This window comes from Delphinus delphis, chromosome 12, assembly GCF_949987515.2.
Source record: "Delphinus delphis chromosome 12, mDelDel1.2, whole genome shotgun sequence".
NCBI lineage: Eukaryota > Metazoa > Chordata > Mammalia > Artiodactyla > Delphinidae > Delphinus > Delphinus delphis.
The window spans coordinates 57279227-57294476 of NC_082694.2; positions in this window are offsets into that span (position 1 = coordinate 57279227).

Below are 15250 nucleotides of genomic sequence, written 5' to 3' on the forward strand. Positions count from 1 at the left end.
CTGAGTCTAACAAGACTCACATCTAACAAAGCTCCTACACTCTAGATTAGAGTCACAGAGAAATCCCCCACGTCCGTCTTCTCCTCACAGGGAAGCCCCTTGAACACTCTCCCCCGTAAATCTTATGGAAAAACCCAAACGAACTTTTTGGCCAACCCAATAAATGGTTTGATCACCACCCGCCCATTGCCTAAGCCAGAAACTTAGGAATCTTCTCAGCCACATCCTCTTGCTTTCCTACCACACCTAATTAGATACTAAGTCCTACCTAGCCTACCTTCCAAATATATTTAAGTTCTCCTCTTTCTACAACTGTCATCACCTGGTTCAAGTCACAATGCATCAGCAACAACCTTTTAACTTCTTTCCCTACATCTGTTCTCGTTCCCCTTTAGTCCACTCTCCACAGAATAGAGTATACTGCATTTTGTTTGTAAAACATTGCCTTAGGATGTCCCTCTTCTTCTTGAAACCCTTCAAAGGCTTCCCATTGCCTTAGGATGAAGTATAAATTTTGTAACCTGTGCTACAGGCTCTGTATAGCCTAGTTTTTCCTTCTACCCCTCCCAGCGTCAATTCATAACTCCCTTTCCATTATTGTCTCCACAGCCACACCAGCCTTCTTTTATTTTCTTTTATGTGAGCTCTCCTGCTTTAGGACATTTGTGTATGTTCCCTGTGTCTGGAGCTGTTCTGATCTTTCACTCTTTACTTATTATGTCATAAATCTGTTCATCCTTCGATTCTTGGCATAATGTCATGTTATCAGGAAAGGGTTTTTTAATGCCCCAGATTAGAAAAGATAAATATAGTGATATTAAACTATATCCACAAATTATGCAATACTCTTTTCAAAAGGCAGAGCCTAATTATACTCCTTCCCTCTTGAAGGTGGGCTATACTTAGTGACTCATTTCTCACAAATAGAATGTGGTGGAAGTGACATTATGAGTGATGAGTAACTTATGAGACTAGATCATAAAAAGGTATTGTGGCTTTTCTTACTGCTCTCTCTCTCGGATCATTCATTCTAAGGGAAGCCAGCTGCCATATCATGAGACTATTCAAGCAGCCCTATGCAGAAGCCAGTGTGGTAAGGAACTGAGGCCTCTTGCCGGCAGCCGTGTGAGTAATCCATCTTTAAAGTGGATCCTTCAGTCCCAGAACCTCCCATGACAACATCCCTAGTCAACATATTGTCTGCGGTCTCGTGAGACAACCTGATCCAGTACCAACCAGCTGGGCGATTCTCAAATTTCACTGTAGAATAATAAATACTTGTGTTTTAAGCTGATAAATTTTGGAGTAATTTATTATGCTGCATAGATAACTATCATGGTGTTCCTAGCATATGTGTTATTAGGCATATTCAAAATGTGTTCATAATATGTACACTTTACGATAACTACATTATTTATTAATAATTTGTTTAATAAATGGCACCCCTGCTTGATAGCAAACTTCATGAAGTTAGGGACTATATACATTTTTGCTTTTCATTTTATCCCTCTTCGCTCCTCGGCAAGACAGAGCCTATGGTACTCAATAAATATTTCTTAACTGTATTACTCTATCTGAATTAATATATATACCATGCTAATGCTACAGAGAGAGGCAGAAACGTCTGGTTATTTAATGAGTGCTATTTAAGTGACTGATTTATTCATTAAGCAAAATTAGAAAAATAGATATACTTAGGGCAGAGAGATTAAAATTTCTCTTTTAACGGTGCCTTCTGATAATGAGAAAAGCCAATACATCCCTATGAATATCTGAGAAATGATCCTTTCAGCAATAGATAGAAGCATCAAAACCAACTCAGAGTTTTGGAAAAAAATTATATTTAGAGTAAGAAAAGCATTAAAGGAATAAATAGTTGTTATGATGAACTGCAGTGTGAAAGGTGCTATTTGAAGCAACATTTCAGGGAGCTTGGTCCTTCAGCCATTGACCCAACAAAATCTTTTTTTTACAACAGTCCCTAGGTATTGTGTTCTATTACATTTGAAAATTCTGTAGTGTACTTTGAAGATGGAAAATTAGTCTGAAGCATTACAACTCTTTTTCATTAACTTGAGCTAACTAACAAGATCTCACTAAGTTTTTAGAATTACATTCGTGACTGTTTTTATAAACTTTCTAATACTAAGTTTCCTTCCAGGATGTTGGAGCCCCTTCACTGAAACATTAAATCTAGTTACTGTACTTTTTCCTCGTCGATATCATCATTGCTTGACCTCTTTCAAACCATTGCTCTATCTCTCATAGGAACTTTGGCACCTGGTTCATTGTATTTCTCTCACTCTCATTCACTCTCATCATCTGAGGTAAGTTTAAAGCCACTTTGCTCATTCACTCATTCAATAAATATTTATTGCACTTCTATTTTGTTCCATAGCACCGGATTCAGAACTAGGAGTACATCATTGATGGGGCTTCTAATCTCGTGGGAGAAGTTGTCCTTGAACAAGTAAGTATTTTATTGCAACTCTGATAAGTGCACACTGTCGAGGAGAACACGATTTTGTAGGGTATATATAGGAGATCCCTTCCTAGAACGCTGGTTAGGGTAAAATGTAAAAATGGATATAATGAAGATATGCATGAAGAGGAAAGCTTTCTTCAGGGAGAGCATTTCTGCAAAAGTTACCTTAAACCCAGATTCCTCAAGCTCATCACTATTTATATTTTGAGGCTGTCTTTCTTCTGTGGCGGGGGGAGCTGTCTTGTGCACTGTTTAGCAGCATCCCTGACCACTACCCACTAGATACCAATGGCATCCCTTCTTGCAGTGACCAAAATTGCCAAACGCACCCTCATGTAGGGCTGTCAGGTTTAGCAAATAAACACATGGGAAACCCAGTTACGTTTGAATTTCAGATAAAAAACAAATATTTTTTAGCATAAATATGTCACATATTTCATGGGACACAGTTATGCTTTAACAGTTATTTATTGCTTATCTGATACTCAAATTTAACTAGATGTTCTGTATTTTATTTGGCAACCCTACCTGGGTGGATGAACCACTGCGTTAAGAACTTATTGATGAGTCACTAGATCTTCAGTCTTAACGGGACCATTGATCCCCTAAACATCTCTGAATTTCATATTTTGTCCACTTTATAAACTCAAGATGTTCTTCTTGCTCTCAAGCAGCTTATACACTATGAATAAACTAAGATTCTTCACATAGCTCAATGTTACCATCTTCTCTGTTTCTTTTTCCTTCTTTTCTCTATATATTTAAACTAGTAATGAAACAATTCTTCTAAATTCTAAACAATTTGAAATTCCTCTTATTAAATCTTCTCTCTTTAGGTAAACTCATTCACAAAAAAGTTAAAATCTTAAAATTCTAATAATTCACAAATATCCATCACCTACCTCCTAGATTCCAGACTGAACCTTACAACTGACCACTAAATAGCCTATCTTACTGGGACCTCAAATTCAAAGTGACCTAAATTAAGCTCAGTACCTTGATCTCAATCAGCTCCAAGTTCTGTACTTGCTAACTTAATTAAAGGGACCATTACCTTCTCTGGAAGGTAAAGCTTCTAAAAACTTTGAAGTTATTTTAAATTTTTTCTTCTTCCCTTCTTCAGCAGGCTAGTGGTAGATTGAATTCTAAGATGGACCCAAGATTGCTGCCCCTGGTATATACACACATTCTCTCAGTTAATCAATCAAACACAAATCTAAGTGCTGGTATGAGGGATTTTATGGTTGTAATAAGGTAGCAAATCACCTGACCTCAAAATAGGGAGATTATCCTAATCAGGTGTGTCCATAAAAGGAATGACCAGTTCTTGAAATAAAGATTCAAAATGAGAGAGATTTAATATGAGTGAGTTGTGTGTTCTTCACTGCTGGGTTTGGAGATGTTTGGGGCCATGCAACAAGGAATATTGGCAACCTCTAGGAGCTGAGAGCAGCCTTTGGCTGACTGGAGCAAGGAAATAAAAACCTCAAGAAACTAAATTCTCCCACAAGAAACTAAATTCTCCCACAAGCACTCTAAGAGTCAGATGGAAAGACACCCTAGCCATGATCTTGATATTAGCCTTGTAGATTCTGAGCAGAGGACCCAGATAAGCCATACCTGTACTTCTCACCTACAGAACTGTGAACTGATAAATGGGTATTGTTTTAAGTTGTGAAATTTGTGGTAATTTGTCACACAGCAATAGAAAACTAATAAAGACGATTTTTGAGAGGGGCATTATTTCTGTCACTACTGGCTCCACAATGTGTCTCCACATGGTACTTCCCCTCTTTTCATTACCGTCGCCACAAATTATCATTCAAGAACTTATCATCTCTCATGTGATGACTGGAAGCCAAGAATTGCCTTTCCACACATTCTATCCTATTAAAATATCTGCTCACCTTACAATGGTCCCAGGTAATCGTAGGAAGTTTCGTTCCCCCTCCTTTTGTCTCAGAACTGTTAAATCATTGTTATATCATTTTATGATAAGATATGGCACTTATTCCAATGATCTTGTAGCACAGATGTTGTATGCACCCATTCCTACACTAATCTCTCAACACCTTGAGGTTAGAGACGTGTACTTGGAGGTGGCCCCAAATAATGCATAAATGTTTTAACTATGGGCTTCCCAGTGCCTCCTATTCCACACCATTGTCTTGTTCAGTATGTCCAGTTCAACATGATGAAATGAACACAGAACTTGGAGTTGTGCCTTCTTAAATGGCTGACTTAAATGGCTACCTACTTGGTAGTTTTGTGATCGAGGGCAAGCCACTTGGCCTTCATGATCTTTAGCTTCCTCATCTCTAGTTAGGAAAAATAAATATGAGATAACTGATAGCAAATACCTTTGCAAAAATGAACTAGTCAGATTAGATATTACTTACAATAAAAATAGTCTTTTGTCAGTTTAAGCCAATAGTTTTGGTTTTTCAAGAGGACTGATAAAAGTTGCTGGGCCTCATCAGCAGAGTTGGGGTAAGGTGCAACTGACGGAGATTAGCAACTATACAGTAGAAATAATTCCAAGAGCTAGATGCAGTGCTACCTGTTGATATCTCAATTTTAAGTGTCATGTTTAACTCAAAATTAGGTGATGCTTCCATCTCCCACTGTTGTCAGTTGACTATTGTCAATTTCACTCTACACTCAAAATATCTGCTACTGAAAAATTTACATCCCAGTCATCAAGACATTAGCTAGCCTGTCCATTCTTTGGCCTAAAATAAAATCTGAGTCCATCAAATATAGTTGAAAGAAAAAGATGCTAACATTTCCAGATAAAATGGCTTGTGGGGATAGAGCACATGCTATTTAGTTATTAATAGTTTTTAAAATAAAATAAAATTGAAATCTAATTAAAACAATTTCTATTTTTGACATAATAGCACTGTTGTGTTGATTATAATACAAATACAAATGTTGAAAGAGTTTCTCTAAGCCATTCTTTACCCTAGAGATAATTTTCCACTTTGTTTATAAGTATCATATTTATCAGTGAGTCATCAAGCAGCATAGATAATTATCATGTATTTCTTAAGCCTAAACCAAATGCAGCAACAATGAGGAATTAAATGCATTATGCCATTTTACTTTTGTTTAAAAATTCTTATAGGAAGTTGCCTTTCATCCCCCTTTATTTGAAAGCATTGAAATGTTTGCCATTCATCTGAAAAGCCTATGACAACTTCACAGTCCATTCCAGTTTTATCAACTGGGAGTCCACCTCTAAGAAACAATCTCACTTTTCTATTAGCTTTTCTATCACTTTTTCTCTGTTCTTTGGAGAACAACCTCTATCTTTTTGAACTCTGTCAACTTATAGAAACATTAGGTTTCATCAGCTTCACTAAAAATTAGAACAATCTAAAAAACCTAAGTGAAATTGTCAGATAAATCTCCCAAGAATTTGTTTCTAGAAACATTTTTAAATGACTTTACAAATACCATCTTCAAAACAGTCCCAGGAGATAAAGTAATGAAAAAATTTTTGCCTAAATCGACTTTGCTGGTTGAAATAATAATGTAGACTTAGCAAAGTGATCTGTGTTGATTTGTAATGCTCTGTAGAACATAGCATTGGAGACGTTCTGTACCCATATGAAAAAGCCACACAAAATTTTGGTTAATTAGTAACTTACCCCCAATTCCTAGTGGTATATAGAGTACCTAAGTCTTCTGTGTTTCTGTGAATCTATACTTGCCCTGTAAAAGCTGTGTCCCTTTGGCGAGCTTTTGGGTTTGTCTCATCCCAACCCTTAACCTAGACGCTAAACTTCATCATATTCTAAGGAAAGAAAATTTTTTTCCCCAAATCTCTAGTGAGCAATGTTGACTTTATTAAGTGCTTCACAGAACAAAAAGGGATGGTTATATCGTACACTAAACAGAAAATGATTTAATAGACACTCATTGAATATTCTTCTTCTCAAAACTCCTTCTTTGTATTTCTCAACTCCTTAACCCCAGTCCCACCTGTTCCTGTCTGCTAGCCTCTCCCTTTTCTTTTCTGACAGAAAGGCATCTCTTCTCATTTTAATGCAGAGGAGCTCCACCAGGTTCTCATAATCCGAGGTTCCAGCAGACTCTATGCTTCTTAGTCTCTTCATAGAATTATCAAAGCATTCACCAAACAAATTAGAACCTCTATCTAGGCAAGACTGGAATTTTAAAAACAATGAAATTTAAAAATGACTTCCTATATTAACGTGCACCTTTAGTTTTGCCACTACAAAGGATCCACTAGAAGATCAAGTAGATTTCTTTTCAGCTTACTATATAATTCTAATAACCATAAACCATTCAGATGACCGCATTCCATAAAGTTCAAGTGAATTGTTTCATGGCACTGTATACAAATAAGCATGTGTCCTGCATATAGTAAACTAATACACGTGGAAGCCTTAATGTTTTGAAGACATATAACCAACTAAAAAGTCCATCTAGATCTTTATTTTGTTAATTGGGAATTAAACTTTGCTTTTTGGTAAAGATAAAGCAAATAATTATCTATTTTTTCTGGTTGACTAGGATTGCAGTCACTCAAATTGAATGCATATTAAAATAATAAGGACAAGGTGGGGCAGTATCTTTCAACTTTTCACCCCCCCCCCTCTATTTTTTATGCTACATTCACCACCCCTCATCAATGTCCTCACTAACTACATACTTTATACTGGGAGGACAGATGGGGAAGAAGCCATAATCCCAGTACTCGAAGCTTATTCAGGCTTAAAAAGGAGATAAACACATACAACTCCAGTCATCTCGAATGCAAATATATGTGAAATCATTTATATAAAACATATTCATTCAAACATCACACAGTCAGGAATAAATTCTATATCATCTTCTCTATCTTTAATTTTCAAGTAGGCAATCTTATCCAGTCTCATGACTTTAATAAAAGCTATAAAATAATAACTATCAAATAAATATTTCTGAAACTCCAGATATTATCTAGTGGTTTGTCATGTAAACACCAGTTGATAATGAAGAACAGAGGGATAAAAAGATGAATGAATCAAAAGGAAGAAATGGGAAGAAAATAGATAAAATAGACATGGCTAAAGAATATGCATGAGAGACAACCATTTCAAAGCAAGATGGAGTAATAGGAATCATATTAATTTTCTTGCCTGAAATAATCAAAAATCATGACAAAATATATAATATGAGACACTGGACGTTAGATAATTAAGAACAGTGATTCCAGATAGAAGGTGGAAAACAAATAAGGTGAGACAAAGACATGAGCTTTCTGCTTTGAGAGAGGTTGTGAGTTAAAGTACAAGGAAAAGGGAGCCATCAGACACTATGAGTTGAAAAGAGAACTGAGAATAAAAGGAGACAAATGTAGCTAGAATTTGCAGGACAGAAAATCAGAGAAGAGAGAGCTACACAAAGAAAGAACACTAGAGATCTCTGGAGGCCCCCCTCAAGTATTTAGCAGAGGGCTGATCTGCACATGAAAATGAAGAAACTTCCCAAGTCAAGGAAAGAACATAGAAAAGATTAGGGAGACAAGTGTCTGATACTCCATAAAGCTGAGAACAATGCCTGCTCCCATCAGCCAGAAGAGAAAACCTTGTAACTCATGGAGCTCATGCAGAGTCCTCAAAAGGTCTTGCTTCAGGAATGGGCAGTATTTAGCTCTAGACCAGTGTTTCTCAAACAGAGATGATTTTCATCCCCAGGGCACATTTGGAAATGTCCAGAGAAATTTTTAGTTGTCAAGGTAGAGGTAGAGGGCACTCTGACATTAGATAGGTAAAGTCCAGGGATGCCGTTAAATATCTTATAAGCACAGGACAGCATCCCACAACAAGAAATTACCTAGCCCCAAATATCATTGATGTCAAAGTTGCACAACTCTGTCCTAGAATAAGACAGCTCTGGTCTCACCTAAAAAACTTAAAAACAAGATTCAAATGGATCATACTCTTTCCAAACAACTTAACTGAGTCCCAAAACAAAGTTCAAAATATTTACATGAATACAAAACTTTCCAGCATTCACAAGGTAATATGTACTGTCTCTGGCATCAAATAAAAATTGCCAGATATGCAAAGAAGGAGGAAACGATGACTGACAATGCAAAGAAAAAACACAATCAACTCAGATCTATAAAAGATGGTAGAATTAACAAACAAATGCTTTAGAACAGTTATTATAACTCTTCTATTTGTTCAAAAGTTAAGTAGAAAAGTGGAATATTTTAAAACATAAATCAAACTTCTAGAGGTGAGAACTATAATAGGTGAGATTAAAGAATACTTGATGGGATAAATGGAAAATTAGATATTGCAGTAGAAAATTAGTGAACTTGAATGCATAGCAATAGAAATAAACCAAATGAAAGAGAAAAAAAGATTTAAAAAAGAAGCAAAGGAACATATCACCAGTGAGCTGTGAAAAATTTCAAGCAGCTACACATGCATGTAATAGAAGTAGTGTTTTTCTCATTCCATACAGAAAAGTTATATATAGATAAGAATTATTAAAATGTTAAAACTGAAGCAGGCTAATGAAGATATATTTGGAGGCCCTGAAGGAGAGGAATAGATGAAGTAGAGACAGAAAAAAGTTTAAAGATTTAATAACCACAATCTTTCTAAATATAATAAAAACTATAAACCCATAGATCTAAAAAGCTCAAGACCTAGAAATATGAGGAAAACTACACTAAGACACATCATAATCAAATTGTCTAAAATCAATAGTAAAGAGCACATCTTAAAATCATCCAGAGAAGTGAAAGATGAAAGTCATGCTTTGAAGTGCTAACAGTACAAAAAACTTGTCCACCTGGATTTCTATAATCAGCAAAAGTATCTTTCTTTGTGACCTTGTATTAGGGGAAGATTGTATTAGGGATAATTTTAAAAGCATGATCCATAAAAGAACAAAATCATAGACTGGACATCAAAATTTAACGTTCCTGCTCTTTGAAAGACACAAGTAAGAGAATGAAAAGACAAGCCACATACTGGGGGAAATACTAGCAAATCATATATCTGAAAATAACTTGTTCTAATTAAGAAAACACTTAAAATTCAATAATAAAAATAAATAAAATTGGGCCAAAAGATGTGAAGTGATACTTCTTCAGAAACATATTTGGAAAGCAAATAAGCACACGGAAAGATGTTCAATATCATTAGTCACTAGCGAAGTGCAAATTAAAAGTATAATGACACACTGCTACCCACCTAATAGAATGGCCAAAATTTTATAAAGACTGACCTTAGTAAGTGTTGGTGAGGATTTGGAGGAACTGGAACTCTGAAACACTATTAGTGGGAGTGTAACATGGCACAATCGCTTTGAAAAACAATGTAGCAGTTCTTAAAATATTAAACATCTACTTGCCAATAGACTCAGCCATTCCACTCCTAGGTATTTACCCAAGATAAGTGGAAGCATATGTTCAATGTTCATAGCAGATTTGTAATAACCAGCAACTGGAAACAACCCAAATAGCAACAGGTGAATGATAATTGAATTATGGTATATCGATACAACGAAGTACTCCTTTGCAAAAAAAGTGAATACATTTTTGAAACGTGCAACATGAGTGAATCTCAAATTATAATATATACTAGCAATATATACTAGCTATTATATCAATCATATTACATTATGAAACCAGACATCCCCAAATAGTATATACACTGTATGATTCCTTCCACCTATGTAAAATTCTAAAGAGTGAAAACTAATTTATAGTAACAGAAAGCAAAACAGTGGTTGTCTGAGGTTCAGGCAGTGAGAAGGGTGGAAGGGACATGAAGGTGAGATTAACAAGTGGCATTTTGGGGAGTTTGGATATGTTCATTATGTTTTCTTTCCTGTGATAGTTTCATAGGTATATCCATATATCAAAGTATACTTTAAACATGTGCATTTACTATAAGTCAGTTATATTTCAATAAAGCTACCTTAAAACAAAATAAATATGATAATATGGAGCTGGGTAGGTGATAAGTAGAACTGGTATGTGATGGTTGTGGTGATCTCCAAATTTTAAGCTTGTGCTTAGAGCAGTGACAGCAAGAGTGTCAGTTGTAGAGGGACAAAGAAGACTTTTGTGGATAGTCTACTTAAAGGCATTACTGGTCATTTAAAAATATTTTTGGTTTACCTAATTTTAAAATTTTCTATTTTTCTGTTTCTCTGCACTTCTATTTGCCTTTTCTTCATCAAAACTAACCTTGGTTTCTTAGGGAGTAAGAAGAGTCTACTTTGCAGAAAATGTTTCCCTGTTTTGAAACATGAACATATGGAAGTAGTGGAAAGGGTCATTTTGTTTATTTCTAAGAAAGGAAAAAAATGTCTCAACTTCCTTCTAGCAGTTAATTCTCACTATAATGTACAATCTTCTAAAGCATTTTAAACTACCTGAATTCAGTTTAATTTTTCTATGAGGATGAATTATTTAAGCCATTATGTTTCCCTTATTGTTTCAAGAAGTTTCTAATCCATAGACAATGAACATTTTCTGCTTATTTTTTCCTAGGATATTTTAGCTCTACTAAGTTATTGTGTCATCATTTTTTTAGTATGATTTTCATGTAGAAAGTACTAAAATTATCTGAAATAGGAAGACTAGTGAATATAAAAGAAAGTGTAAAGCAATTGCTTGTACTGGGGTAGGCAAATCAGATCTGCTCTGGGACCTTCCTCTTGGCAATAAATTCTGGCACTCTTCACTTAAATTTCTAAAACTCTATAATTTTAAACCCGATTCAAACACATCTGATGACTTAGATATCTTCATTTTACCATTTACTCACTCATTTAGTTATTCATTTACTCAGGATCAATGCAGAACCCATTATACCCAAAACATTATAACAGGAATCATAAACAGTTAAAAGGTGGAAGTTCCAGTTCTTGTCTTCAGGGAGCTTATGATCTGGTTTGTCTATATAAGACAAATGGTAAAGAAGCAAAACAAGTATGTTAACTTACCACCCAAATAGTTATATAGTTTAATAATAATTTTAAAAAACCAAGAAATGGAAGTAAAAAAGGATGGAACAGATTCACAAAGTAAGCTTTATGGTATAGCTAGGGCGGTAGCCAGTCTTCAAGATGGCTGCCAATGATCACATCTTCCTATTATTTATACTCTTTTTACCACCCTCCCCCCACTACATTACATAGGAATGATCTATGTGATGAATAGGATACTGCAAAAATGACTGAGACTAGGCCAGAAAAAGCATGTGGCTTTTGTCCTTGGAGCACTCCTCTGAAGGAAGCCAACTGCCACGTTGTGAAGACAATTACGTAGCCCTATGTAGTGGTTCACATGGCAAGTGACTGAGGCCTCCAGCCAAGAGCCAGCACCAACTTGACAACCACGTGAGTGAGACGTCTAGAAAGTAGATTCTGCAGCACTAGTTAAGCCTTCAGACAACTGCAGTTACTGCCAATGTCAAGGTTGGAAACTCCTGGGAGACCCTGAAGCAGGACCACACAAATTGGAAATTTAGAAACCCCCAGAAACTGTTTGAGATATTAAACGTTTGGTGCTGCTTTAAGCCACCTGGGGATAATTAGTTACAAAGCAATTGATGCTTAATGGAATTAGACAAAGCTTGGAATCAGAATTGGCTTTATTATCTGTTTAAGTGGTCAAGTCATTAACCTGTCTAAGCCTTATTTTACTCAACTGTGAAATAGTAGTGTTATCCAACTTTGGATACTTTATTATGTCTTTGTGATAAATAAAGATTAAAGTATTTTTTGAAAACAAGAATTTTATAATTCTTAGGATATCATTATTTTCTTTTTTATATAGGGGTTTAGTATTTTCTGTTAACCCTTTATATTTTGATTTTATTAGGAAAACATTGTCTGTAATGTGCTTTGAACTGCACAGAGGAAAAGTGGTTAGCAGAGCAAATCTTGTTAGTAGGGCAACCTCATGCAAATGTGTCAGGTATAATGTTAAGGCACTGATGGGGACCAAATAACAAACAAACAAAAAAACCCTGTTACTATCAGAGACTGAGTTTGAAAAATTGTGAGAGAATAAACATGAGAAGAGGATATATCCTCCTCCAATACTTTGAAAATTCTAGGGGCTGTAAAATTGGCTTCCTATTGGTTCTGTTACCACTTTTCCATTTATCCAGCTTCTTACTTCCTCTTTTCTACAACTTATTCTTTCTTCTTCTGCCTAAATCTCCTTTTTCATAGGGGTTCCTTAATAGTTAAATATTTTTGCATTTATCATCTTGATATAAAACCTTATAATGATCTCACCTATAAAACTGTGAGTTTTGTTTTTAAAAAGTGAAGAATTAGGGCTTCCCTGGTGGCGCAGTGGTTGAGAATCTGCCTGCTATTGCAGGGGACACGGGTTCGAGCCCTGGTCTGGGAGGATCCCACATGCCACAGAGCATCTAGGCCTGTGAGCCACAACTACTGAGCCTGCGCGTCTGGAGCCCGTGCTCCGCAACGAGAGGGGCCGTGATGGTGAGAGGCCCACGCACCACGATGAAGAGTGGCCCCCGCTGGCCACAACTAGAGAAAGCCCTCACACAGAAACGAAGACCCAACACAGCAAAAATAAATAAAATAAATTAATAAACTCCTACCCCCAACATCTTCTTTAAAAAAAAAAGTGAAGAATTATATTGTGATTCCTCTTGTTCAGAAAAGTATTTGAGGCCATACCATGTTTTTTCTTTCTTTATTTGTGCCTAGAATTTATACAATATGTATGATCTTCTTCCCTGCTGTTCCTACAGGATATTTCATTTTAACCTTTGTCAGTATCTCCCAAGTCCCAACTGGTACCTAAAAATCATAGGACTAAAAATATTGTTCAGCTATGCTCTAAGTGCTGTTGTCATCTTTATAAAATACAGCGTAAGATGACAGAATTAGAGAAACTCAACTTTTTATGTATGCTGCAGGGTAGAAATCATCTTTGCATGTATAGCTGTAACTTAGATATGAGATTACTACTTGGAAAAATAGTTTATTTGTATAAGAAATATAAATTATTATGCTAATTAGCACAGCTTCCTTTTCAGTTTCTGGACCTCCATCAACTTTCTATCTCTTTTGGACTCTGTGAAGATAATTAACTCATGAACTCATTAAATATATGTCATCACTCTTTATTCAATGGCCTAAAATTTTCTGAGATTAAACTTTCACATTTTCTTCTTGTTGACCCAGAGACTATGAATGTCAAAATTAATATTTTTTAAATTGGCATGAAAATTTTCTTTTTTTATCTTGCTAAAGATATACAATCCCTACGTTACACAAAGAGAATTTGTAGAAGGAGGAAGGGAAGGAAAAACAGGATGCAAGAGATTTCTCTGGCATTTTGAGGGTTTTTTTTACCCCCTCTCTTTTCTTTGATGCACAAAAGGCCTTGATGTGTCTGGGAGTATGTAACGATGTTAAATGTGCAGTCTCATTGACTGCAGAAGAGTCAGGAAGGAGGGAGTTATTTTTGCTTTTCTTTGCCTGTGTTCATTTTTCCTGTTGCATAAGCTTCTTATTGACATTAATTTTAGCCTCCAAAGATGTTTTGCATAACAGAATTATAATGTAGTGTCTAAAATAGCGCTGCAAACCATAGTTTCAAATACATAAGGAAGATGAATCATTTCCTTAACATGGGCCACTGTGTCATTTGAAATGATTACTTATGAGACAGAAGCAATACATAATTAAGCAGAGTGTGACATGCAAAAAAGAAATCAAGGAAATTCAAACAATAAGTGTTTCTTCTGTTCTTCATGGTGGATGGGAGAAATCTGCAACTCTTTTATTTCCATCTTGAAATGAAGGGGTGTTGAGTACCATAACTACGTATCCCATTAGTAAGGAGAAAGATCTGGGCTGCAGAAATGAAGAAATGGGCTGAGCCCAATTTACATCACTTCTAGTTACAAACTGTCTACAAAACTATTACTGAATATACATTATTGGTGTCGAGTCTATGTGGTTCCAGTAACTAGATTCTCCTCTATCTGATCTGTTTATGCTGTCATTGTTTAGTAGGACTTTGTTATGACATGGGGTAAAGTTATTTAGAATCAGTTTGAATCTTTTTTTTTTTTTTTTTTTTTTTTGCGGTACGCAGGCCTCTCACTGTTGTGGCTTCTCCCGTTGCGGAGCACAGGCTCCGGACGCGCAGGCTCAGCGGCCATGGTTCACGGGCCCAGCCGCTCCGCGGCATGTGGGATCTTCCCGGACCGGGGCACGAACCCATGTCCCCTGCATCGGCAGGCGGACTCTCAACCACTGCGCCACCAGGGAAGCCCAGTTTGGATCTTTTAAATCTTTCTTTTGAGACTTCTTAGCTCAGATCCAGAGCAGACTTTAGCCTAAGCTTCCTTTAATTCCACTAGTGAGGTAATATCTTACTTAACACTCTACTGATTGCTCATGTGTTACAAGTTCTCTCTGTTCTTGCTGGTGGGAATGCAAATATTCCCCAAACATCATGAGCTCTTGGAATCATTAATGATAGCTCTTTCTTATCATTCTTTCCCCAACTTCACAGCCTTTGGTGAAGATCAGAACTCAGTCAAAATACGAGAGCTCTTCCCTACTTTACATATCTTTGAAGCTCTCTCTGTGTAGCTCTCTCCTTTCCCATATTTTGCCCTGAAAAGTCTAGTCTGGAATCACCTCCGATTCCCTGAACATCCATTTCTGGAAGTTCACCATAACAACTGTGTTCTATTTGTTTACCCACTTGCTGCACTCCAGCCT